The sequence below is a fragment of the Urocitellus parryii genome, chromosome X (genome assembly GCF_045843805.1).
Source record: "Urocitellus parryii isolate mUroPar1 chromosome X, mUroPar1.hap1, whole genome shotgun sequence".
Lineage (NCBI taxonomy): Eukaryota > Metazoa > Chordata > Mammalia > Rodentia > Sciuridae > Urocitellus > Urocitellus parryii.
This window is the reverse complement of record NC_135547.1, coordinates 11915771-11942366: the sequence shown is the minus strand read 5'-3', so window position 1 is coordinate 11942366 and position 26596 is coordinate 11915771.

Below are 26596 nucleotides of genomic sequence, written 5' to 3'. Positions count from 1 at the left end.
TCCCAAACTTTGAAAATTTGTGTGTTCTCTTCTTTTGTTTTCAGTTTTATTAGGGAATTAGAAAGCTTATTGTTCTTCTCAATACTTGTTTTGAATCCTTTTGCATAATAACTGAAAGCAGAAAAGCAGATATCCAGCCAGGCATGTTGGTGCAGGTCTGTAATCCCAGCAGTTTGGGAGGCTGAGGCAGGAGGATGGTGAGTTCAAAGCCAGCCTAAGCAATTTAGCAAGACCTTGTCTCAAAATAAAATAATAAAAATAACTGGGGATGTGGCTCAGTGGTTAGCACCCTTGGGTTCAATCCCTGGTACCACCAAAAAAAAAAAAAAAAAAAAAAGCAAATATCCATACTTTTTTTTTCTTGTTTTGTAGTGATGGAAATCAAACCTAGGTCCTTGTGCTAAGCAAGTGAAGGCAGTCAGCATAGATAGGTAAATTGAGTCAGGTCAGAGGAGTCAGGCCAATTTTGAGTGAGTCCTGGGAAGTTGGAGACTGTCCCCTGAGGGACTGAAATGTTTGTTCCTTCAGAGCCCTCCTTCCTCCACCCTTATCAAGATCCTCCCCCTGCTCCAACCTGTTGCTAAGATAACCTGCCCCAGGAATTGCCCCTCCCTACAGGGAGCTATAAGGTTGTTAATTCATGTGTCCTGGGCTGCTCCATCCTGCCCTTCCCCCTTCAGCCCACCTGTTTCCCACCTTTTGGCCAGCTCAGCAAGCATCCCTGGGCCCAGTCAGGAACACAGGAAGGAGAAAGATAAGGGGAAGAGGGCAGGAGAACAAAGGAAGCCTAGGACACATAAAAAGGGCAGAACACATCCTTCTGGGGATACCAGGATACCAGCTATGGCCCCCTTCTCCCTCCCAGGAGGGGTCTATGTTACCCCTTTTAGAATAAACCCTGCTTCATATGCTTGCCTCGGTGCACTTCTCTAATGTTCACACTTCAACATGTGGGGAAGCAGGACTGTCACTGATAACGGGAGGTATCACAAGTACTGTACCACTGAGCTACATCCCTTGCCCAAGATCCATACTTTTTTATGCATATTTTTGTTATTATAAATATTTATAATTTTCAATTTTATAATATCTCATTTTTATAAATATTTTAAAATACTTGATGTGTTTTCTAATACATAAGTAATAGAAAAAATTTGCTAATTTTTCTTTTTTTCTTTTTTTAAATTTTTTTTAAATTTTTATTGTTGGTTGTTCAAAACATTACAAAGCTCTTGGCATATCATATTTCACACTTTGATTCAAGTGGGTTATGAACTCCCATTTTTACCCCATATACAGATTGTAGCATCACATCGGTTACACATCCACTGTTTTACATATTGCCATACTCATGTCTGTTGTATTCTGCTGCCTTTCCTATCTTCTACTATCCCCCCTCCCGTCCCCTCCCCTCCCCTTCCATCTTCTCTCTCTACCCCCTCTACTGTAATTCATTTCTCCCCCTTGTATTATTTTCCCCTTTCCCCTCACTTCCTCTTGTATGTAATTTTGTATAACCCTGAGGGTCTCCTTCCATTTCCATGCAATTTCCCTTCTCTCTCCCTTTCTCTCCCACCTCTCCTCCTTGTTTAATGTTGGTCTTCTTCTCGTGCTCTTCCTCCCTACTCTGTTCTTAGTTGCTCTCCTTATATCAAAGAAGACATTTGGCATTTGTTTTTTAGGGATTGGCTAGCTTCACTTAGTATAATCTGCTCTAATGCCATCCATTTCCCTGCAAATTCTATGATTTTGTCATTTTTTAATGCAGAGTAATACTCTATTGTGTATAAATGCCACATTTTTTTTATCCATTCGTCTATTGAAGGGCATCTAGGTTGGTTCCACAGTCTTGCTATTGTGAATTGTGCTGCTATGAACATCAATGTAGCAGTGTCCCTATAGCATGCTCTTTTTACGTCTTTAGGGAATAGACCAAGAAGGGGAATAGCTGGGTCAAATGGTGGTTCCATTCCCAGTTTTCCAAGAAATCTCCATACTGCTTTCCAAATTGGCTGCACCAATTTGCAGTCCCACCAGCAATGTACAAGTGTACGCTTTTCCCCACATCCTCGCCAGCACTTGTTGTTGTTTGACTTCATAATGGCTGCCCATCTTACTGGAGTGAGATGGTATCTTAGGGTGGTTTTGATTTGCATTTCTCTGACTGCTAGAGATGGTGAGCATTTTTTCATGTACTTGTTGATTGATTGTATGTCCTCCTCTGAGAAGTGTCTGTTCAGGTCCTTGGCCTGTTTGTTGACTGGGTTATTTGTTTTCTTATTGTCTAATTTTTTGAGTTCTTTGTATACTCTGGATATTAGGGCTCTATCTGAAGTGTGATGAGTAAAGATTTGTTCCCATGATGTAGGCTCCCTATTTACCTCTCTTATTGTTTCTCTTGCTGAGAAAAAACTTTTTAGTTTAAGTAAGTCCCATTTGTTGATTCTTATTATTAACTCTTGTGCTATGGGTGTCCTATTGAGGAATTTGGAGCCTGACCCCACAGTATGTAGATTGTAGCCAACTTTTTCTTGTATCAGACGCCGTGTCTCTGATTTGATGTCTAGCTCCTGGATCCACTTTGATTTAACTTTTGTGCATGGCAAGAGAAAGGGATTCAGTTTCATTTTGTTGCATATGGATTTCCAGTTTTCCCAACACCATTTGTTGAAGATGCTATCCTTCCTCCATTGCATGCTTTTAGCCCCTTTATCAAATATAAGATAGTTGTAGTTTTGTGGATTGGTCTCTGTGTCCTCTATTCTGTACCATTGGTCCACCCACCTGTTTTGGTACCAGTACCATGCTGTTTTTGTTACTATTGCTCTGTAGTACAGTTTGAAATCTGGTATTGCTATACCGCCTGATTCACACTTCCTGCTTAGAGTTGTTTTTGCTATTCTGGGTCTTTTATTTTTCCATATGAATTTCATGATTGCTTTCTCTATTTCTACAAGAAATGCTATTGGGATTTTGATTGGCATTGCATTAAACCTATAGAGAACTTTTGGTAATATCACCATTTTGATGATGTTAGTTCTGCCTATCCATGAACAAGGTATATTTTTCCATCTTCTAAGATCTTCTTCTATTTCTCTCTTTAGGGTTCTGTAGTTTTCATTGTATAAGTCTTTCACCTCTTTTGTTAGGTTGATTCCCAAGTATTTTATTTTATTATTTTTGAGGATATTGTGAATGGAGTGGTTGTCCTCATTTCCATTTCAGAGGATTTGTCGCTGATATACAGGAATGCCTTTGATTTATGCGTGTTGATTTTATATCCTGCCACTTTGCTGAATTCATTTATTAGCTCTAGTAGTTTCTTTGTAGACCCTTTTGGGTCTGCTAGGTATAGAATCACCATACAATAATTATGGGAGACTTCAACACACCTCTCTCACCACTGGACAAATCTTCCAAACAAAAGTTGAATAAAGAAACTATAGAACTCAATAATACAATTAATAACCTAGACTTAACTGACATATATAGAATACACCACCCAAAATCAAGCAGTTACACTTTTTTCTCAGCAGCACATGGATCCTTCTCAAAAATAGATCATATATTATGTCACAGGGCAACTCTTAGACAGTATAAAGGAGTAGAGATAATACCATGCATCTTATCTGATCATAATGGAATGATACTGGAAATCAACGATAAAAGAAGGAAGGAAAAATCATGCATCACTTGGAGAATGAACAATAGGTTACTGAATGATCAATGGGTTATAGAAGACATGAGGGAGGAAATTAAAAAATTCTTAGAGATAAATGAAAACACAGACACAACATATCGGAATCTATGGGACACAATGAAAGCAGTTTTAAGAGGGAAATTCATCACCTGGAGGTCATTCCTCAAAAAAAGGAAAAACCAGCAAATAAATGAGCTCACACTTCATCTCAAAGCCCTAGAAAAGGAAGAGCAAAACAACAGCAAATGTAGCAGAAGGCAAGAAATAATTAAAATCAGAGCGGAAATCAGTGAAATTGAAACAAAAGAAACTATTGAAAAAATTAACAAAACTAAAAGTTGGTTCTTCGAAAAAATAAATAAGATCGACAGACCCTTAGCCATGCTAACGAAGAGAAGAAGAGAGAGATCTCAAATTACTAACATATGGGATGAAAAAGGCAATATCACAACAGATGCTACAGAAATACAGAAGACAATTAGAAATTATTTTGTAAACCTATATTCCAATGAAATAGAAGATAGTGAAGACATCGATAAATTTCTTAAGTCATATGATTTGCCCAGACTGAGCCAGGAGGATACACACAATTTAAACAGACCAATATCAATGGATGAAATAGAAGAAGCAATCAAAAGATTACCAACCAAGAAAAGCCCAGGACCGGATGGGTATACAGCAGAGTTTTACAAAACCTTTAAAGAAGAATTAATACCAATACTTTTCAAGTTATTTCAGGAAATAGAAAAAGAGGGAGCTCTGCCTAATTCATTCTATGAGGCCAACATCACCCTGATTCCGAAACCAGACAAAGACACCTCAAAGAAAGAAAACTACAGACCAATATCTCTGATGAACCTAGATGCAAAAATCCTCAATAAAATTCTGGCGAATCGGATACAAAGGCACATCAAAAAAATTGTGCACCATGTTCAAGTAAGATTCATCCCTGGGATGCAAGGATGGTTCAATATACAGAAATCAATAAATGTTATTCACCACATCAATAGACTTAAAGACAAGAACCATATGATCATCTCGATAGACGCAGAAAAAGCATTCGACAAAGTACAGCATCCCTTTATGTTCAAAACATTAGAAAAAGTAGGGATAACAGGAACTTACCTCGACATTGTAAAAGCAATCTATGCTAAGCCTCAGGCTAGCATCATTCTGAATGGAGGAAAATTGAAGGCATTCCCTCTAAAATCTGGAACAAGACAGGGATGCCCTCTATCACCACTTCTATTCAACATAGTTCTCGAAACACTGGCCACAGCAATTAGACAGATGAAAGAAATTAAAGGCATAAAAATAGGAAAAGAAGAACTTAAATTATCACTATTTGCTAATTTTTCAAGATGTTCAAAAGTATTTTTTGATTTCTGACTTGTACTGTACCTCAGTTACATTGAATGTGTATGTGTATAAATGAGATTTATAAGATATTAATCATTTAAAATTTATTAAAATTTAAAGACTTGAAATAGGGTCAAATGGACAAATTTAGGTTTATGGAGTAATACATCTGGCTGCTTGTTTGTGCAAGGAAAGATTTTGGGGGCCATACAACCATGCTGATTAATGCAGGTACTGCCTATATCTACTTTTGTACTATAATGGCTGAGTCGAGTGCTTGTGACAGAAACCTTATAACTCAGGGATCCTAAAATGTGTACTGCATACCTGGCCCTTTATGAAAAAAGTTTTCAGACTCCTGACCTAGAACATAGCCAATTCTTGTAAATGTTCATTGTGTGTATGGAAAGAACTCAGCCCCTTATCTTTCCCCTTTCTCTTTATTCCTCTTCTTTTTCTACACAAATGTACGTACACACACACACACACACAACACATGTTAGATCAAGCATATTAATGACATTGTTAAAATAATTTTCATCATTTCAATTTTTTTTTTTCAGTTCTGCAGAGAACCCTTAAATGGTTTCTCTTTGTGTGTTCATCAGTTTGTTTTGTGTACTTTGAGGTTAAGTTCTTCCATTCTTACAAGTTCAATCTAGTTGGATAATCCTTTTTGTTATCTTGAAATGTTCTTCTTTATAAAGTTTTTCATTTTAAATTCAATTTTATGCTAATATTAATATTTGTATGCCAGCTTGATTTGGTTATTATTTGCCTGACATATATTTTTATATTGCTTTAATTATTTCAACCTTGCTAGTGTTTTCTTTTTGTGTTTTTTTTAAGTGCATTTCTTTTTAGCAGTTTATAGCTGGAATTTTAGATCTAATGTAATTATCCTTCTTGTCAAAAAGGTGATTTTAATCAACCTTTATTGCCATTTTGTATACTTGGAATTATTTGTATCATTTTATTTTATATTTTTTACCATATATAATTTTTTCTTTCCTGATTTATGTTAGAGAAGGAAGTTGTATGTTATTACTTTAATTTTTGTTCTGCTGATTTAGAAATACTGACTTTTATGTCTTTATTTCTGGTGGTTACTTTAAATTTTCAGCACATAATTACTTATATAATTGTCTACCAAATTCTAAAGATTTAAAAAATTTCTGCCCTTCTGCTGTGTCTGAAAAAGACCTTAGAATGTTCAACAAAAATACTGGATCTCCACCTCCTAATTTCCTTGTGATTGCTGATAAAGTTCCAGTTTGAGTTCAAGGAGAATTTATGTTCTTTGCTGGGTAGTTGGTCTACTTTTTATGATTCTCCTTGCTTGGGGGAAGGGTCCTGTGCAGCTGCAGCTGGATACATTCAGCTGCTTCTGATCCTCCTTTGCATGTGGGGTATCTTGGGTTTTTTCTACAGAGGAATCAAATGTATTTTTCCTTTTGTGTGATTTCAGTGTATACTCATTGCATTGGGCTGAATTGTGTCCCCCCACCCCATTCATATGTTGAAGTCCTAACCCTTGATATGTCAGCTTTTAACTGTATGTGGAAATAGGGCTTTTGAAGATATAATTAATGCAAAATGAGACCATGTGAAATGAATTCTGATCTAAAATATTTGATATTCTTGCTAGAAAAGAAGATTAGGACACAGATAAGAACAGAGGGAAGATCATCTGAAGACCCAGGGAGAAGGGGGCCTCAGAAGAAACCACCTCTGCTGACAACTTGATCTTGGACTTCTGGTTTCTAGAATTATGAGGAAATAAATTTATCTTGCTGAATCCATCTATTCTGTGATCCTTTGTTATGACAGCCCTGCCTAGTAAACTAAGAGGCTCATTCTATAATTCTGAACCAGTTTTGGTACTCCAAGTTATCCGTCTATCATATCTTAAAAGTCCAGTTATGTCTGGAGACAAAACCATCATATTTATGTGTTAAGAGGACTTGGGTGAGCAGCTTTGAACTTGAACTTTCAGAGCATTTTGACAGCATTTCAGTCTCTCTAAATTTTACTCTGGATATTTAGTGTAATGTCTAATTAAGGTTGTATGATCAGAACCCATTTTGTAGAAATATCTAGAAGACAGGAAACACCATGGCCATTTTTGTTTCTCTCACATGCCTAATACAATGTTAACACATCATATTTGGTAAATTGACTAATAGAAGACTAGACAGGGAGTCTGGAGAACTAGCTTATATCATATGTGTGTGTTTCACTAATTGGGCAAGTCACTTAACTTATTTTGGCCAATTTTCTCCGCTGTATCATGGAAGATTGGGCTTCATCATCTCAGGTTAGAACATCACACTAAAAAAAAAAAATTGCCTGAAAAATGTATCTAGTCTATTCAAGGTCACATAGAGAGAGATCAAAGTTCATGGGATGCTGCTTTTCCCCTTGGTACTCTCCACTTACTTTGAAATCAGCAAGCAGGCTAAGCATACCTCAGCAGCAATTTAAAGCCCACCTAGTTCCCCTATTTACTAAACAAATCTGGATTTAATAAAACTTACTTTTGCTAATGGTAGGTAATGGAAGAATCAAATCTCCCAGAGACCACAAGCTTCATTTCCCTTCATACTTTCCTAGCTGGATCAGCAGTTACTTCTGCAGTTCAGCTGTTTAAGGCTAATAACCCTGGAGCTGAGGAAAAAAAAATCTCCCATTTACTGTTTTACAGCAGTCACTGTCTGATAATCACCAAATGGTTTCTGGGTCAGTTATGCGTCCTCAAGGTAAGACCAAAATGCCAGCTCGAATAATGGGGCGATGGAGTGCCTTAATCAAGAGATTTCTATAAAATGCTCACAGGTACTGGTCTTAAAATTGCAACAGATTTTCTTTCATGCCAGCTCCCAGCTAAACTAAATGCCCTCTGACATACATTTATTTAAAAAGTGTAACTGAATTCCACTGATGTTTGTGGCAAATGTAAAATTTGGATGTCCCCATTAAGATAAGTACTGTTTAGCAAGTGCCTTATAAAGACATGTGCAGAGACTATTCATACTTTATAGAGAGGCTCTGTCTTTGAGGGAGTTCAATTAAAATTCCCATACCCATGCAGCTCAAGTACCAGAAAGGATTTTAGCTAGAAATCTCTTCTTAGAATTAAGGGATCAAAAGGATGGATATTTTTTAGTTCCTTTTTAATCAGTACTTAATGTTAATAATTAAAGTTTAATGAGGATTTTTCCTTCAGTTATTTTTTTTCTACAATTCAGAGGCTTCCAGACTTTGACAGGAGCTTCTACTTTAGAGTACATTGTCTGCTAGTCAATGTGAGCTAAAAAGGTAACAAGAGGGTATAAGCAGCCCATTGACACATATCTGAGGCCTCTGGTTTTCCAATTTAGGAACCAGAGGGATATTGGATGGAAAGATCTTTAGAAGAAAAACTTTTCAAAGCTCTGATATATCTACACTTATCTACACTGATTAGCTCTATGTAGGTCAAATCTAGCATGTTGGAGATATCAATCTACATCATGTGCTTTGTCCCGCATAAATGAGTGACTATGGGAATGTAATTTACCTACCTGAAATAAGAGAAAAATATGAAAAAATATTTCTTTCTCAATAAAATATCTTGAATAGTACAGACCTCTCAGCCCTCCTTACCTAGAATTCTCATTGCTAAAAAATCACTCAGTTAGCTTTGTTAATTTCATTTTTTAGCAAGTACTTGTTGAACACCAGCTATGTGTCAAGCACTAGACACTAATCATACAGTAGCAAAAATAACAAATAGAAAACACTACTCTCATAGAACCTACATTCTGATAAGAACATGTAGGCAATAAACAAGACACAGAAGTAAAATTTTAGGAAAATATAGCATGCAAGAGGGACTGTGCAATTGTTAGTTCAGGTTTTAATCTAGATGAAGTGCCACTAAGAGAAATTTCAATAAAGATCGGAAGGAAGTCGGGAAGTGAACTGTGCAGATATTTGAAGAATAGCACTCTAGGCAGATGGGACAGCAATTTGCATGGACCTTAAAGCATGAGAAAGTCTGATATTTCCAGCAATAACTAAAAGGCCAGCATTAGTGCATCAGAGTGACTGAACAGGACATTAGTATGAGGCAAATTCAGAAAGATATAGGGGAAGATCATGGAGAACCTTATAGACTCTTGTAAGGACATTAGTTTTTCTTTTCTTCCCCCACCCCCTTCCTTTCCTTTTCATTCCTCTTTTCCATAGATGACAACCAAAGCCAGGGCCTTACACATGTTATGCAAGCAGTCTGTGGCTGAGCTCCATTTCTAACCCTAGATGAGTGACCTGGGAATCCACTAGAGAGTCTGAAGCAGGAGAGGCACATGTGGAAGCAAGGGGCCAACGAAGGACAGCATTGCAGTGTTGGAGGTAAAGAGGTAGGTGTTTTGGAGCAAAATGTTAGCAGTGGGGGTTATGACAAAAATATTGGATTCTGACTCTATTTTGATGAACAGGATTATTGATGAACCAAATGTGAGTCATGTGAAGTGGTGGGAAATTCATCATAACTGATATTTTTTTCTCTAAGCAAGTAGAATTTGCCATTTCTTGACATAGAGAAAATTTTTGAGGAACAAGTTTGGTTTGTGGGGACAGAGGAGCTTAGTTTTCAATGTGGTAAGTTTGGGATGGCTATTATTATCCAATTTTTTTTTTTTTTAGTGTAGAACACAATACCTTTATTTTATTTATTTATTTATATGTGTTCCTGAGGATCGAAGCCAGTGCCTCACACATGCTAGGTAAGTGTTCTACCACTGAGCCACAACCCCAGCCTATGGGATGCCTATTATTTACTGATATTGATTGTATATGGCTATGAGCACAAACTCTGGAGCCAAACTGGCAGAATTCAAATTCTCTCTCCAGCCCCTGTTTTACACAAGGCAGATCATGGCACTTCTCATCCTCCATAATCACTGGAATATATGTAGATCAGTCTGTCTCTCTGGAGCATCCTAATCAAGAAGAAAGGTGGATTATACTTATTCACCTCTTTGCTTTTGGCTTAGCTATTTTCTTTCTTTCTTCAATGAGATGTTTGAAGATGTAATGTGAACAGTGTCGCAAGGTAGTATCAGGCTTGTCTTTTTGTTTGCTGCCATTGATACGAGAAGAACATGACCTAGCTATTTGCTTCCATGAACTCTAAATACCCAGATTGTTACCAATTAACTGATAGATCTTTGGCTCAATTTGGAAAGAAATAATGAGTAGGCAAAGTGAAGCTCCCTTAGTGTTGGCAGCTCTGAGCTTTGAGTGCCAGTGGCTCTCAGCTCATGGTATTAATGGCCCTCCTTGCTGTTCTCCTCTCACTTGGAGCCAACATTACCAGGAGCTCTCTGGAACTATTCCAGCGGCCTTAGCTAGCATCTCTCTGCAGCTCTATATCCTTTTGCACCTGGTAGCCCCTCTTAGCATCCCTACCCCTGACTGCTGACCACTTTTTAATGCCAATGGCATTGGTGTTACCAGCTGTTAGTGTAACCAACTCTGTCTGTTCTACATGAGCTAGAAATCACAAATAGGCAACATATAACCATTTGCAAGAGGCTTTACTAGGACTTAGCCTGCAGAGTAAGGGGAAGCAGCAATTGGAGTTTTCCAGTAAGGGTTCGGGGAAGCTTGCTTATATAGAACAAAAGGCATACTCATGTATGCGTCGTGTCCTGCCGGCTAACTGCAGACTTTCTGCTTAGTCATGGGTAGGGGACAGGTTCCTAGAATATCTGATTGGGAACAGTTGAAGAGTTTACAGAGGAAGATAAATAATGTTCTCAGACTCACAATAAGATTTCTGGAGTCCTCTAGAGAGCCTTCAGGGCAGTCTATTTGGGATGAAGGAAGTTGCCACAGGCAAAGCAAAAATCTTTGGGTGACTATAAGGTATTTAGGGCAGCCATGACTATCAAAGAAGGAATAGAGATAATTTTTGTAAAACGTACATTCATTGGGCACTTTTCTTCTTTCTCAGAAGGGGATATATTATGAAGCATCCTTAAACACAATCTGGAGCCTGAATCAATTCTGTCCCAGCTGACTTTGCAGACCTGTGAGTAAATAATGACTATTTACCTCTGAGATATTACCGTTGTCATACAGCATTACTGCTGTGATAGCTGATGTAGGCTCTAGGTGTTCAGTAGGTATTGGTAAATGAATAAATAAGTGCTAAGTAGTTGACACGTGTTGTGTTGTGGATTAAAAGCATTTTATTAAACTGTCATGTATTTTACTTTGGGATTATCATGTTCCTACACCAAATGTACTATCAGAGGAAACTTTAGGATGTTGGAGTTAGTTCTTCTTGTTGCCATCATGAATGTCCTATTGTAGTTACACTTCAGCTGAATGTGGTACTTTGAAAACTGAGGAAGGAAAGTGATTTTCTCAGATTCAAAGGCAAATGGCTTGACAAGATCTTGAAAAGGTTCTAGTTGGTAGAACTGATTAAAAAGTAAATAGGCTGAAAGCCTAGAGAATCTCTACATGTATTAACTGGCAAAGAAATAGAAGACCCAGCCAACAGTCTTAATCCTTGTCTCTGCTTGCATCAAGACAAGTAGCCTACTATATCACTGCAAACCCTATGAGAAAAAAAAAACTGTAAAGTGATCATTCCAGGCTGGGTGCTGTAGCACATGCCTGAAATCCCAGCAATTTGGGAGACTGAGGCAGGAGGATCACAAGTTCAAAGCCAGCCTCACAAATTAGTGAGGCTCTAAGCAACTTAGTGAGACCCTGTCTCTAAGTAAAATATTAAAAAGGCTGGGGATATGGCTCAATGGTTAAATGCCCCTGGGTTCAATCCCTGGTACCAAAAAAAAAAAAAAAAAAAAAAAAAAGGCCTTTTCAGATTTGGCTTCAGTGGAAAAACTGATCTTTCTAGTAGTTTCCCTAGAAAATGGAAGCAAGGGCTGACAATTTAAATGATCAGGAAACTCAGTTCACTTGTAGGACAGGGCGTCTTCTATTCCTGACAAGCAGGATATGATGCATTCTATGGAACAATCATTATTCAGTTTCCCATCATTCTTGTTTTGTAAAAATAAGTTATTTCATTGCAAGTGTCCTGTTTTCCCCCATCATGGTAAATCTATGTGTTTGGGATCAGTATAATACCATTAATCCTGGGGTGGCAGAGGCATTACCCAGACAAGACTTTGGGTATCTTTATAGGGATACTTGAGGGCATTTAATGTAGGTGTGAACACTTTAAAAAAATGTCTTTTTCCCACTAAATTCTATTATTATTATTAGTAGTAGTAGTACTGGGGATTGAACCCAGGGGTACTTAAACACTGACCCACATCCCCAGCCTGCTTTTTATTTTTTATTTTGAGCCAGGGTCTCTCTAAGTTGCTTAGCTTTGCTAAGTTGCTGAGGCTGACTTTGAACTCTTGATCCTCCTTCCTCAGCCTCCAGAGAGTGACTGCTGGGATTCTAGGCCTGTGCCACCATTTTTTCTGATATGCAGATGCTAACACACAGCAAAGGTGGGGGAGGGAGAATAGAAATTCATTGGATTAGAGAAAGGGGAATGAAGGGAAGGGAGGGGGAATGAGAATAGGAAAGAGAGTAGAATAAATCAGACATGACTTTCCTGTGTTCATATATGAATATACAACCAGTGAAACTCCACATCATGAACAACCACAAGAATGGGATCCTATTTAGAATAAGTTATACTCCATGTATGTGTAATATATCAAAATACACTCTTCTGTCATGTATATCTAAAAAGAACAAATTTAAAACTATGTCTTAGGAGTAGGTATAGCATGGATGTTGGTTGCTGTCAGAATATCCATCTCCTCCTTCTTTCTTCTTTAGAGAGCCCTAATTTTCTTAAAGTATTTGCCTTCCTACATGAAGTAACATGGTTCCAAAAGGATGTCCATCTCTAGCTTCAGGATGGGTGGTAAACCAATCAATCATAATACTGACTCACACCTTATCAGCAATTATAGTAGGAACCAGGTATAAGTTAGCATGTGACACTCTCCAGGGATGCAGAGGTGATGTAATTTGACACAAGAAGAAAGAGCAGATAAGGGGATGATAAAATTTATTTACAGAAAATGAAAATAGGAGAGCTGGGGATATGGCTTGGTAGTAAAGTGCTTGCTTGGTATGCATGAGGTCCTGGGTTCCATCCCAAGTACCACAAAAAGAAGAAAGAAAAAGAAAATGAAGAAAGGAGTGTAGAATTGGTTGCTCCTGAAGCCATCTTATGACCATGAGCTGTACTGGCATTAATAGTAAGCTGAAATTGTGAACATAGGGGCTAATAAGTTACAAGAACCAATGACATCTTAAAAGAGCTGATTAAACCATGAACCATGTTAGAAACCTTCTCTTCACTTGGAATAACTTTTTTTTTTTAACATTTTTTTAGTTGTAGATGGACACAAATGCCTTTATTTGTTTGTTTGTTTGTTTATATGTGGTGCTGAGAATCTAACCCAGTGCCTCACACATGCTAACCAAGTGCTCTACCACTGAGCTACAACCCCAGCCTGGAATAACTTTTGTGTGAAATAATAGATACATTATTGCTTGAGTTGAGGATTTGGGTTACTTGAAGCTGAAAATTCTAAATGTCACAAGTCCTTATTTGTGTGTTATTTTCAACTAGTTTCTTAAATTCTCCGAGCTTCGATTTTCTGTCTCATTGTCTTTCTAGTATCAAAATATCCTTTATGGGGTTAATCTTAAGATATATTCAGATATTCTTAGTGTCAACTTCTTTGCATTGCCCAGGATATAAGGTTATGCATCTGGTTGCTTTTAAAAGGAGCTGGACTCTTTGGAGCTATATACTAAGAGAAAGTCAACACTTAGTTTTAGTTTTTGTGGCAGGGTCTAGAGTTCAGTGGTGGCAGAGAGCATTCAGTACTGATAGTGCCTGTGTGGGATCCTACAAAGTTGTTTCTCTTGATCACCTGTGGAAAAACTCTTCCTCTCTTGTATATTCCTACATATTCTTCACCCCTGATTCTTTGCTGTTCTCGGGTGTTCTAAGTGCAATCTGATATCTAACAGATTGTTTTTCTACCTTTATTAGCTGACTTGGACTTTTTTTTTCTTTTGCTAATCAAATCCTAACTGGATTGATTTGATGATTAAATGAGGTAACTACAGTAGCTTCTGAATAAAATTGAATTTTCATTTTTAGGACTGACAGAGGTTTCCTTCTATAGTAACTAATTCTCAATTGTAAAAAATTAGAAAGGTTTATTTCTCATTCATGCCACAAGTCTGCCATGTGTTGGCTACTTCTCATTGCTGTCTTTTTCACTTTAGAAAACAGCCTCATGGAGCGTTTTCTTTCTGAAATACTGACATTCATCATGGCAGAGAGAGAGGAGTCAAAGTGAATCACATTCTTAAACCTTCTACTCAGAAAAGACACATATTACTTGCACCTTTCACTAGCCAAAGTAGGTCATATGGTGTCTGCTGAATTCAGTATGACAGGAGGGAGACCAAAGGAGAAGCACTGGAGCATTTGGTGAATGGTTATAAAACTACCACATCTCTTTCCCAATTTCTGACATCTTTTCATAGGGACATGACCACTACAAAATTCCTTTGCTGAATCAGATATTATTTCCTAAGTATTTTGGGGAGTTTTTACCAAGTTTCCTATCAAACTCTCTGCCTTGGGAAGACCTAGAGTTTTTCTTTATTTTTGACCTTTTACAGGTTTCCTTATTTTCTCAATGGGTGATATATTGGCAAAGTGTAAAAAATAAAAAATAAATAGCCAAGTACAGTGGCACAACACCTGTAACTCAGGAAGCTGAGGCAGGACAATCACAAATTGGAGGCCAGCCTCAGCAACTTAGGGAGACCCTGTCTCACAAATAAAATAAAAAAGGCTGGGGATGAAGTATAGAAGTAGAGTGTCCCTGGGTTCAGTCCCCAAAATCCCCTCCCCATACATACATAAAAGGTTATACATGATTTTTATTTTTATTTTATTTTATTTTTTAATGAAGGGAAGTTTGATTTGCCTTAATGCTATAAATAGAATTTGAGATTTCTGAGGAACATGCACAATCATGTATCTGTATGGATATATATGTGTGCATACATGCGCATGCACACACCTCTGTACCAACTGGATATATTGCTGAAGATTGGGAATTCTACAAACAGACTGAGGTTGAGTGCTTGGAGTTTAAGCTATTTATTGAAGATTAGCAGCAGTGAAGGGCGGTGGTGGGGGGAGCAGGGTTGAGCAAAGAAAAAAGTTAAAGTATAATTCAGGCTCCATAAATCTTCATCCAGTCTTATTGGAAGCTCTTGAGAGAACATTGCCCATCCAGGATAACAGGTATTGTCTTAGAGTGGCCAACTTGTCATCGCCTCACCCTGTTCAGACCCCAGATGTGTGCTAGTGTGGATTTTGTCTCAGGGAAGGCAGCTCTCTACACTCAGGTAGACCCTGAAGGGACTCACAGCTAGGGGCTATGTGCCAATCACACTCCCTGCAGGTACACTGCAGGTCCTTTCTTTCTTGAAGGGGAGTCTGGGCAGTCTGTCTTGTGTCTACCATATAATCTAGCACTTGACAATGGTTAGATGTTAGATTTAGGTTTACATAGATTACTTGAAATTGGTGAGCTTTGGATGGAACTTTGTTTTTTGGTTTAAATGATGGCTACTGCAGCAGCATTTGATCTACTGAAGACTGAATTTGTCTGGCCAGTGATGATGACTGAGCATTGTACTGCTTCATTGTGACTGATTAGGCCACAAGGAATTAAACACTAAAGAGTAAGGCAACCTTGTCATGGAAGAGTAAAATTAGGTAGCCGAGCAAGGCAGCTCACTTTGTTCTAGCTTCCTTTTCAGAGAGTCTTCAAAACTCTACCAAGGACTTGGCTTCAAAAGTTTATTTTGCAGGGATTGGGGTTGTGGCTCAGCAGTAGAGCTCTCGCCTAGCACATGCGAGGCCCTGGGTTCAATCCTAAGCACCACATAAAATTGAATAAATAAAGATATTGTGTCCAACCAAAAAATAAAATATATTTTTTTAAATTATTTTGCAGTACCCTCTGGTATCTGGACTTCACAGTAGCTAAAAGGTCAAGGCAATTCAGCTAGCCCTCCATATCTACAAGGTCTGCATTCTTGGATTCAAACATCAGTAGATTGAAAATATTCAGAAAAATATTGCATCTCTAAGTAAATGTGTACAGGCTTTTGTTTCTTTTGATTATTCCCTAAGCAATACAGTATAACACCTATTTACGTAGTACACAGCTTTTACATTGTATTAGATATTAAAAGTAATCTTTTAAAGTATACAGAAGGAGGATGTGCTTAGATTTGATGCAAGTACTGATTTAAAGTATACAGAAGGAGAATATGCTTAGATTAGAGGCAAGTACTACATCATTTTATTTAAGGGACTTGAACATCCACAATTCCCTGTGAAGGGAAGATGCACCCTTCCAGGGCACAACCCCCCAGTGGCCTGCCTCCTACAGCCACACCCCACCTAAGAACTTTAGCACCCCATCAGTCCATTTAAACTTGGACTCAGGAGGTTACTGCACTCACAGTCCAATCATTTCACCTCTGAAAATTCCTGTATTAACATAAGAGCTTTTGGGGGACAACTCATATCCACATCATAACATCATAACACTGCCGGCAGTCCTTCTGGATGTGGAGGCCTCTTCCTGAGGTCTGCTTAAGTGTCACCCTACTGTTTACTAGGGGAAGCTGAGGAATGTTTTTGAGAACTCTAGCATCTTAGAATTAGTATCTCTACCCTCAAAATGATTGCCACTCTTGTGTAGCTCAGATTTAGGCAGGCAGGGGCACTTGATTACAGGAATTTTTAATTGTAGAAGAATATACATGCTTGCTAAAATTAATGTTTAGCAATCGAGAAATGTTTTACTTAACCATCAGAAACCATCCCAAATGCAATAACTATTTACTGTTATAATGACATTTAACTCTTAATAAATTCATTACATTTGATGATATAGTTTTAAGAAATAATGAGGTAATGTGAGTTGGAGATGAAGAAATAGAGAAATATATTACCCAAATTAGATTACATGTCAAATAATATTGGATTAAAGACTTCATTTATTGGAATGAGCTAAAGAGAATAATCATATACAAAAGGGATAAAACTGTACATTTTAGCTTTCACTGGTAAAATGCTAAAGAAGTAGATAATTATTTATTAGTTCTCTTAATAGTCATAGTGATGGCATTAATCATATCAAATTCACTAGATGATAATGTGACTGTGAAATGCAGCATTAGAAAGTCTAATCTAATTTTTAAAATAATTAGTAATGCATTAATTAACTCAGAAGCATTGGCCTTGTTCTAGGGAACATTTTAAATGGAAAAATGTTAATTTTATTGGTGTCACAATGATAAGATCAACCATGATAGTGTTCACCTAGATGTAACAGGGAAATTCAATGCATTTTAAATTAATTAAAGGTATTTTTTGTGAATTTTAGTTTTAGTTTGGCTTTGCAGGAATCAAAAACAAACAGCATATTTTCATAACATTATGGAAAGTGGTAAATTGTTGCTGTTTACACCTGAGAAACCTTTTCAACGTGGGTGAGGTTGCAGATGACAGAAGATTGTTTTAGGGAATGTACTCTCTGTGGAGCTGGAGGCTGTCCTGTGGTTGAGGCTGGCATAGTTTATAACAGCGGGGACACTTTGATATAATTGTCGGATAATACTGGTGAGGGGGATTTCTCCACAAGGACAAGTTACTTCTGAAGTATTTTGAATCTGTGTATAAGGTTGTTGTGATTTTATATCAATCCAGCTTCCTCCATGTAGCTGGTGTGTCTGTAGGGTAACAATTGCCCCGTGAATAATGTTCAGAGATCATTTATTCCAACTCCTTTATTTTACATATGCCGAAATACGTCCTGCTCAGGGAATAAACTTTGGACAGGTGGTATATTTTAGAAGACTTTTCTGTAGAAACATATATATCATCTATATAAATATATAATTATATTCAATCACAAGATATAAAGATAAATCTGATTTGTCCAATTCACAGTGAGATACTTAGCAAATCCAGGTCAACAGTCTATTTTTTTCCTCATTGTAGGATCTATATTGTATTTTATGAGAAAACAATATTCTAATGGAAATAATATATTTTCTTTATTTAAATTAAGGGGTTTAATCTTAAGGATTTAAATGACTGTTCTGAATTATTTTGATCTGAATTATTTATATGTTTAAAATGAGAGTTTTAATTTTATGTGTTTAAACTCATTTATGTGAATTATATTCCTAGATAAATTGGCTTGTGTTAGTGCTTGCTATAATCAGAAATTAGAAATTATCCATGACACAATTATTAAAAATAGAAATCGAATTAGTTTTCCCCTCCCCCATGGGCCTTTATAATTCCCACCAACCCCTGTGGGAATTTTCCTCTGTGTTGTTGAAAAAAGTGGGCTAATTAAGAACTACCATAAGAAATACATTAATTTTATGGCATTCATTGTTTTTTATTTAATTATATTTGTGAAATAACATCAATTTTTTCTGATTACCAAAGTAATACATATTAATTGTTCTAAATGTAGCAAATACATAAAACTACAAAGAAGGGCAATAAATATAATGCCATTTTTGGAGATGAAAACAAGGAACAAACCGGTATATATTTTCCTAGTTATTTTTCTATGTATGTATCTAAAATATAGCTATAATTTAATGGGATTTCATTCTATGAGCTTTTAAGTGATTGATTTTTCAGTATGTTGTAAGTAGTTTTCATAACCATGTAAAATTCCTCTAACTTCATTTTTGATGCCTTCATTATTTTCCATGTAATGATGCCTTAGGCTCTGGTCAGGAAGACCAGAACAGGTTGGCAAATTGCTGAAAATGAAATTTGTGGATAGCTATCATTTCTATTCCTAATTATATCAGGATAATAAGGATAGGGGGTAGATAACACAGGATGTATCTAAAGTAGGGCAGTCTTTGCAAGCTCCTTTTTGTTCATTTGGAGGACACACACAAGGTGATGACAGTGTTTGAATGTGTTAGATCCAGCTTCTGGGCTCCTATCCTGTTCTCTATCAAGTGCTTCAGCTACTTGTAAGGCCAAGGCAGGAGGATCACTAGTTGGAGGCTGCCCTCAGCAATTTAGCAAGACACTGCCTAAAACAAACAAACAAATAAAAGGTCTGGGGATGTAGTTCAGTGGTATAGCACCCAATGGGGAGATGAGATGCCAGTCAGTGACAAAATCCCCACCCAGATGAGCATTCTGTTAAAATATATTCATGTGCAAATCTGATTATTTCACTGTTTCCCTAAGGTAAATGCCTAGGGAAGAAATTACTGAGTTAAAGTGTTTCCATAATTTTAAGGTATTTGATACATACTGTGAAGCAGCCTCATATAGTTAGTTTGTGAGAATGTCCCTTGTATGCTTCAAAATAAATTGTATTTTGTGTTTGCCGAATGCATATGTTAAGAGTAAACAAATATACAGTTGCCTGTCTTGGTTTGAATTTTACCTGTCTGAACTACCAGTGTATAAAAATTTCCAAGTGTACTTACTGATTTACTTGTTTCTCTACATAGTCTGTCAGTGATTTATGTCACCAATGTATTATTAAAAACCTATACAGGCTTATAGTCATTATATATTTTCCTGATCTCTTGACCATTTACTGGTATATAATGTCCCTTTGTTCTTCAAATTAGAAGTTTTACATCTGTTTTGTTTTGGTTCACATTTGCTCAGTTTACCTTTTCTTGTCTTTTTTATTGGTTTTCAATTACTCTATTCTTTTGTTGTAGATCTGTTTGCCCCAGGCAATATTCTCCTGGATATGTGTTTTTTTAAAATTAATTCAATCATCAAATCTCTTTTTATGTTTGTAGAACAGATGTTGCAAGCTTTTTCTGTACAGGGCAAGATAGTAAATATTTTCAATACTGTGGACCATATGGTACCTTCCCCTCATCTCTGCCATTACTGGGTAAAATATCCAGAGACAACATGTAAATAGGTGAAGTCCCTAGAAAATTTTATTTTCAAATTCGCTCTTTGACCACAATTTGCTAGAGGCCCTTGTTTCTAGAGTTTAATGTATTTATATTTATTGTAATAACTGTTATATTGGGACTTATTTCTGTCATTATATTCCATATTATCTATTTACTATTTTTGTTTCCTTTTTTACCTTCTTCTCTCTTTTATCTAGTTTGAAATTTTGGATTTTGTTCTTGTTTCCTTTCTTCTCTCAACTTCTCTTGAGACAATACCTTTCATTCCAGATGATGATGAAATAGAACTGAATTGGGGCCCTCCCATCTGAAATGAGGAGTGGCTTCTTCATGCTGAGAGTGGTGGCAGGAGGGGCTCACATACACACAGACACACAGACAGACAGACAGACAGACACACACATACACACACAAAACACACACACACACACCCTGACAGACATCAAACAGTGGAGCAGAGATTGTCCATTCAGGCCTAACACAGGCTAACTAAGTCTGTGTGTGTGCTTGCCTGTTGTCTTTCTCCCCTGTCTCCTCTCCTTTAAAAGATATGCTTATTTTCAGGTATTTCAGAGATGGAAGTTTTGAAACAATTAAGTTTCTTCCATCTTTTGTCAAACTGGCTTTGAATAAAACCTGTTTTTTCACCAATTTGACTCCAAATATTTCTCAAGCAGCAAGCATCATGGCCCAGTTTCTTTCCTCCCCAGCTGGGATCTTGGATGCTACGAGCCACCCCACATAATTAAAATCTCTTTTAAATTATATCTTCTCTTTTGTAATTCCTTACATAGGATGCATATCTCACATTCCTAGTCATTCTAGCATATTCCATTGAGATTTATTTATGTATATTTCAATTTCTGTTGTCATCTAGGTGTTCATTGCCTGTTTTCTTCTTTTCATTTTAGTTTCCTCTGTGACAGCGTCTGTTCTGGCCCATTAGATATGGATTGGAGTCCATTAGTCTTTTCCTGAATATGTCTACTCAGAAAGGTTTGTGGGTGGCATGTGACTGGTGATATATATCTTGTCTGAATTTGGGGATAACACTTCCTTTTCCCCAGTGGTTTGCCTGGATCAGTGCACCACCTCTAGATTCTACTATTATAGATGACAAGTCCAAAATCATCTTTATTTTTTTAAAAGTTATTTTTCTCTGTTCAGGTGCTTTATTTCTATTCTTATTTGTAATTCAGACCATTTGTAAAATCAGAATATACCTAGCTGTATGTTCCTTAATGATTCCCTTCTGGAAACTCCTGAGTGTTTTGAATAGATACACTCAAATCTTTACAGTTCTTTTGCTAATGCTTTTTTTTTTTTCCCATCTTTTGGTTTTTCTCTTTTTGGAACTCCTATTATTTGCATGGTCTATGCTTAGAGTTCCTGACTTTTTCTATCCAGATTTATATCCCTCTTTTCATTTATGCCCTGTATTTCGAGATTTTTCTTCTACTCAACCTTCTAGACATTAAATGTGGATTTAAATAGTATACTAGTCACCTTTTCATCATTGTGGACAAAATTCCTGACAGGAACAACTTAGAGGAGGAAAAGTTTATTTTTGGGCTCAGTGTTTAGAGGTTCAGACCATGATTGTTTGGCTCCATTGCTCTAGGCCCAAGGTGAGGGAGAGCATCATGGTGGAAAGGCATAGCTGAGGAGAGCTGCTCAGCTGCTGGCTCCCAAGAAGCAGAAAGTGAGGCACCAGGGACAAAATACAAACCCCAAAGGCATGCCCCCTGGTGACCTACTTTATGCACCATAGCTGCTTGTAGTCACTACCCAGTGCAGTGGTCTTTTCAAATTATTGATCCATTTCATTAATTCATCGATTAGGTAATAGTTCTCATAATCTAATCATTTTGCCTCTGAACATTCCTGCAGTATCTCTCACATGAGCTTTCTGGGGACACCTTATGTCCAAACTTTCATTTCATCAGTTGAATTTTAAATTCAACACAGATGTTTTTTGGTGTTCCATTCTTTTCATGTTATAATTGAGTGGCTTTAAGTATTGTTAGTTTTGATGTTTTTATTGTCATTTATCTTCTCTAGCAGCTTCATTTCACTAGTAATCTGTTCCTCTTGCTCATACTATCATTTTTGTCTGACTGATGGATCATCTTAAATTATTTTCTTCTACTTACTCGTGGATTTATTTGTTCTCAGAGCTTAAATCAAACTATAGGGTTGTGGAGAGCAGTCTGTGCTCTGCCCTAAGTTACTCCATGTTGTATGGAGCAGCAGTTTTCAGGCTGTTCCTAAACCCAAATTGTTCTATTTTGTAAAGCAGTAGTTTGCCATAAGCTACTCCAGTTTGAGTTTAAGTGCTCAGGTGAAAGGACTCTATACCTTGTTTGTGCAATAAACAACCACCATCTGCCTGGCACAACCATAAAGCAGAAATTGATAAGAAAATTAATCGTGCTAACAAGAAGGACTATATGTGGACTTATTGAATTAATCAGAAGCTCATAGAGGCATGGCTTATCAGACTCATTGGGAAATCCAGGCCCATAAGCTTATGGAACACACCAGACCACCAAATCAAGCAACCCCCTCACTTGAGGCCCATAAAAGGAGCAGCATACCCCAAGACTGAATATAGTGGCACCTGTCGACCTGTCATCTGCTCACTCCTTATGAGCCTTATTCAGGAAAATTGCCATAGTCATGATGAATCTCTGAATTTCTGTCCTTGGACTTAGCAGACTGTAGTGGTGTTCCCCTGCCCAATGATGACCATGCAAATCCCCCTGGAAGCTGACATCTCAAGCTGACATCCTGAAACTGCCCTCTGTTTGGACCTTGGCCTAGAGTGAGTTCCTGAACTTTGACAGCACTAAGCCTGAACAAATTGTTTGACTGGCTGGTAAGTAATCCTATCTGACCACCTACAGTGACTCTTTGCTTTCCTGTCCTTCTGGGCCTCAGCTCTTTGTTCTGCCTCCAGAACCCTGAGACTGCTTTCACCCTTTCTTAGCCTTTCTGTGTAAAGTGTGTTCAGCATTATAGATGTTAGAAATTTAGATTGGAATAAAAGAAACTGTGATTGCCCGACTTATGACTACAGTTGACCCTCAAGGATTCAGAGAACTGCCACTGAGAGTGGTGTAGCCTGTGAATTTAGTGTTATGCGATCCATTCTATCATTGTGGAAAGAAACTGTTTTGTCTATGTTAATGGCATCACTTGCTCATGACAATGGTAATGTAGACAGTGGTAATTTAAACACTGGTAATCTTGCCCTTGTCATGTGGCATAGTTTCTGTTCCTGTGACAGGTCATCAGACCCCTGTTTAGTTACCTGTAGAATGAATTTCTGCTCCTTTGTATCCTCAGCTGCAAAAATTTCCACTTTGACCCTGTACGTGTATAAAAGACTCAAAGCACCCGAGGAAACTCCTTCCATAGCAGAGTGGGGGGTAGGGAGGTCACTGTGCATTGTGAAGGAGGAGGAACAGATCTCCTTTGGCTTGTCTTTTCTGTAGCTCTTCTCTTCTGAGCTCTGCAATAGATCAGCAAACTCTAGTCTGAGCCAGAAAAAGGCAAAGTCCTTCTCTAATTGCAGGAGGACACCAGCATAGCTGAGGCTTTGTTTTTACAGTCTTGGGCCCCATAGGTCTTTCAGGCTCAGCAGCATTCTGGGAGGGAGGGTAGATTTGCAATTGGATTAAAATTGGGAGGTGAGCACTGTGGAGATGGATGTTAATGCCAGCTTCTCCCCACAGTGTTTCCCCTCTTTTCTTAAGCCCCTCCTCACGTAACTCTCCAATTTGAAAATGCCCTCCTGGAAAAGCACTGACTCTTTGCAGAACTTACACAGTAGGCTGCAAGACCATTGACAAGTTTTTGCCCCCAGACAATTGCAGACCCTCAGGTTTACAAACTTGAAGATGTCCTTATTTGAAAGTAAACTTCTGAGAACATGAATTTCTGACATTTCCTTTAAACACATACTTTTTAGTCATTGTAAATTTAACTGCATGTACATGTTCATTGTTTATTCTCTTTGAAATTAGAGAAGGAAAATTTTTAATTGCAGGCAAACTAGAGATAAAGTAGAAGGTTTTTTTTCCCCCAGAGACCTGGAAATGACATAAACTATTTCAGTGTTTCAGGAAAAGTGTAGAACTTTAAGGAAAAGTGATTTCTTCAAGTGGCAGTGTAGGAATCAAGATACATGAAACAAACATTGCAAAATACCCCAAATTTGTACTTCCTTTTCCCCACAGTATTTGTTCTTCAGGTTGATAGGAACACTTTTCCTTAAAAGGATGGCATTTGACAATTTTACAGAAGGTACTGACTCCTTTGCATTAGTATAATTGTTAGGTCACTTCTTCCTGGTATCTAAAATATTTTTTTGTAGTAGTTAACTGATTTATACTTACTGTTAGTATAGATTTTGGAATTTCTGAAAGTTCTAATGTGAAAGAGTCTATAATATTGCCAATATTTTCTCATACTGGGTTCAGAAATATGACTTGTATGGTACATTTGAGTTTTGTGGTAGAATTTCTCCAAGGTTAAAGAGGATGAACATCTATTAACTAGGTGATGAACAGGTAATGGATTTTGAACCTCTAGCCTGCTTAGCAATTCATTCCATGTAAAGTGATCTTCCTTTTATGAAAAAACTAGTCTTGACAGTGATATAGGAAAAAAAATCTAATTTGAATGGACAGTTTAGTCTGTATTGCCTCCTCAGAAGAGACGCTCCATTCCTGTTGTTATCTGTTCTGACTTGCCACTGTGAAAATAATGTTTAATCCTAATTATAAAGACTTAGAATAAGTGAAGGCCAGAAATCATTAAAAGCCTATTGGGTTTAATATAGCATTTTATTTTAATGTTCTTTTTGCTTCTTTTCATTTAACCTTTCCAGTGACCTAGTGTGCTCAGGCATGACATAAAATAACTAAGGGAAGGAGGCCACTAATTGAAGTTCATTAGAATCCATCTGAAAAAAGAATTTCCCACTCTTAGTAATTTGTTAGATTATTAAATATAATATGTTTTGGTTACATTTTAATTACTTTTGCAGAAATATCTCAGACTGATTTTTTTTTTTTTAGTATATGACATGGAGCTATGTTGTCCAATATAGTAGCAAGTACCCATATGTGGCTATTTTATACTTGTCATGTGGCCATTTCAAATAAAAATGGCATAGTCATTGGTAGAGCATGTGCTTAGTTAGCATGTGCTAGGCTTTGGGTTCAATCCCCAGCATCCAAATAGACATGCACAGCAAGTGTAAAATGTACACTGCATTCTGAGGACTCAGTCCAAATAACATGATGTATAATATGTCATAAGTAAATATTTATATCAATTACATATTGAAATGATAATATGTTAAATACATTGGCTTAACTCAAATATTATTAAAATTAATTTCAATTGAGGATTGAACCCATGAATGCTTAAACCTTGAGCAATATCCCCAACCCTTTTTATCTTTTATTTTGAGACTGAGTCCCACTAAGTTGATTAGAGTGTTGCCAAGTTTCTCATGCTGGCCTTGAACTTGTGATCCTTCTGCCTCAGCCTGCTGAGCTGCTGGAATTTCAGGCATGTGCCACTATGCTGGTGGCTGTTAGAAAAACTTTCAATAACATGTCTAGTGTACATTCTGTTTTGAAGATTCAGCACTTGTATAGAGAAAAGAGATTATTAAATGACATACAGCAAAAGTTGATAAGAAAATTTTTGCTGTTATTTTCCCTGTTGGACAAGATTTCAAGCAGGAATTGGTTACCCAGATAAGATAGTCAGCTGCTGGTCCTCCATCAGGATAATGACAGTGTCAGTGTGCTGTAGCCAGCCCTGCAAGGTCACATTTTGCTGTTTGTGATTTACTGTTTTTGACACACATTTGGTGCTCCATAAATATTTATTGAATTGCTAACAACTTACAAGTTGTATTTTATTGGCTTGAGAGTCAAGAATTTTGAGTTTTGTCTCTAGCTCTGCCTCAATTAATTTTGTGACCTTGCACAAATCACTTCCTCTTTCCTTATCTCAGTTTTCCATTGTAAAATGAGAGAATTTAATATGATGGATGAAGAATTGTCAAAGCAGACATGCAGTGGTTTTGTTATGTGCCTCCATGTTTGCAGTCCACTAGGCAGTTAGTCTTATTTCTAAAGAAACGGAGCCTTTGGCACAAAAGTCTCTGCTTCAGTCAAGACAAGTTTAGTTTGGATCCCAGCATTAACTCCTCCTTTTTTCTTGAATATGCAACAGTTTGGCTTTTGGAACCTGCCAAGAACCAACCTTTTGTGATTCTTGTCAGGCCAGTTAAATATTTCCCTTTCATCTCTCTGGCCTGTTCTATATCATTAAAGTCTTTGGTTATCACTTTTCTTGCAATTTTACATTTGAATTTTCATTAGAATATATCTTCCTATCATAGCAAGAGCTTATCAGCCCAGATGAATGCTTTAGGGC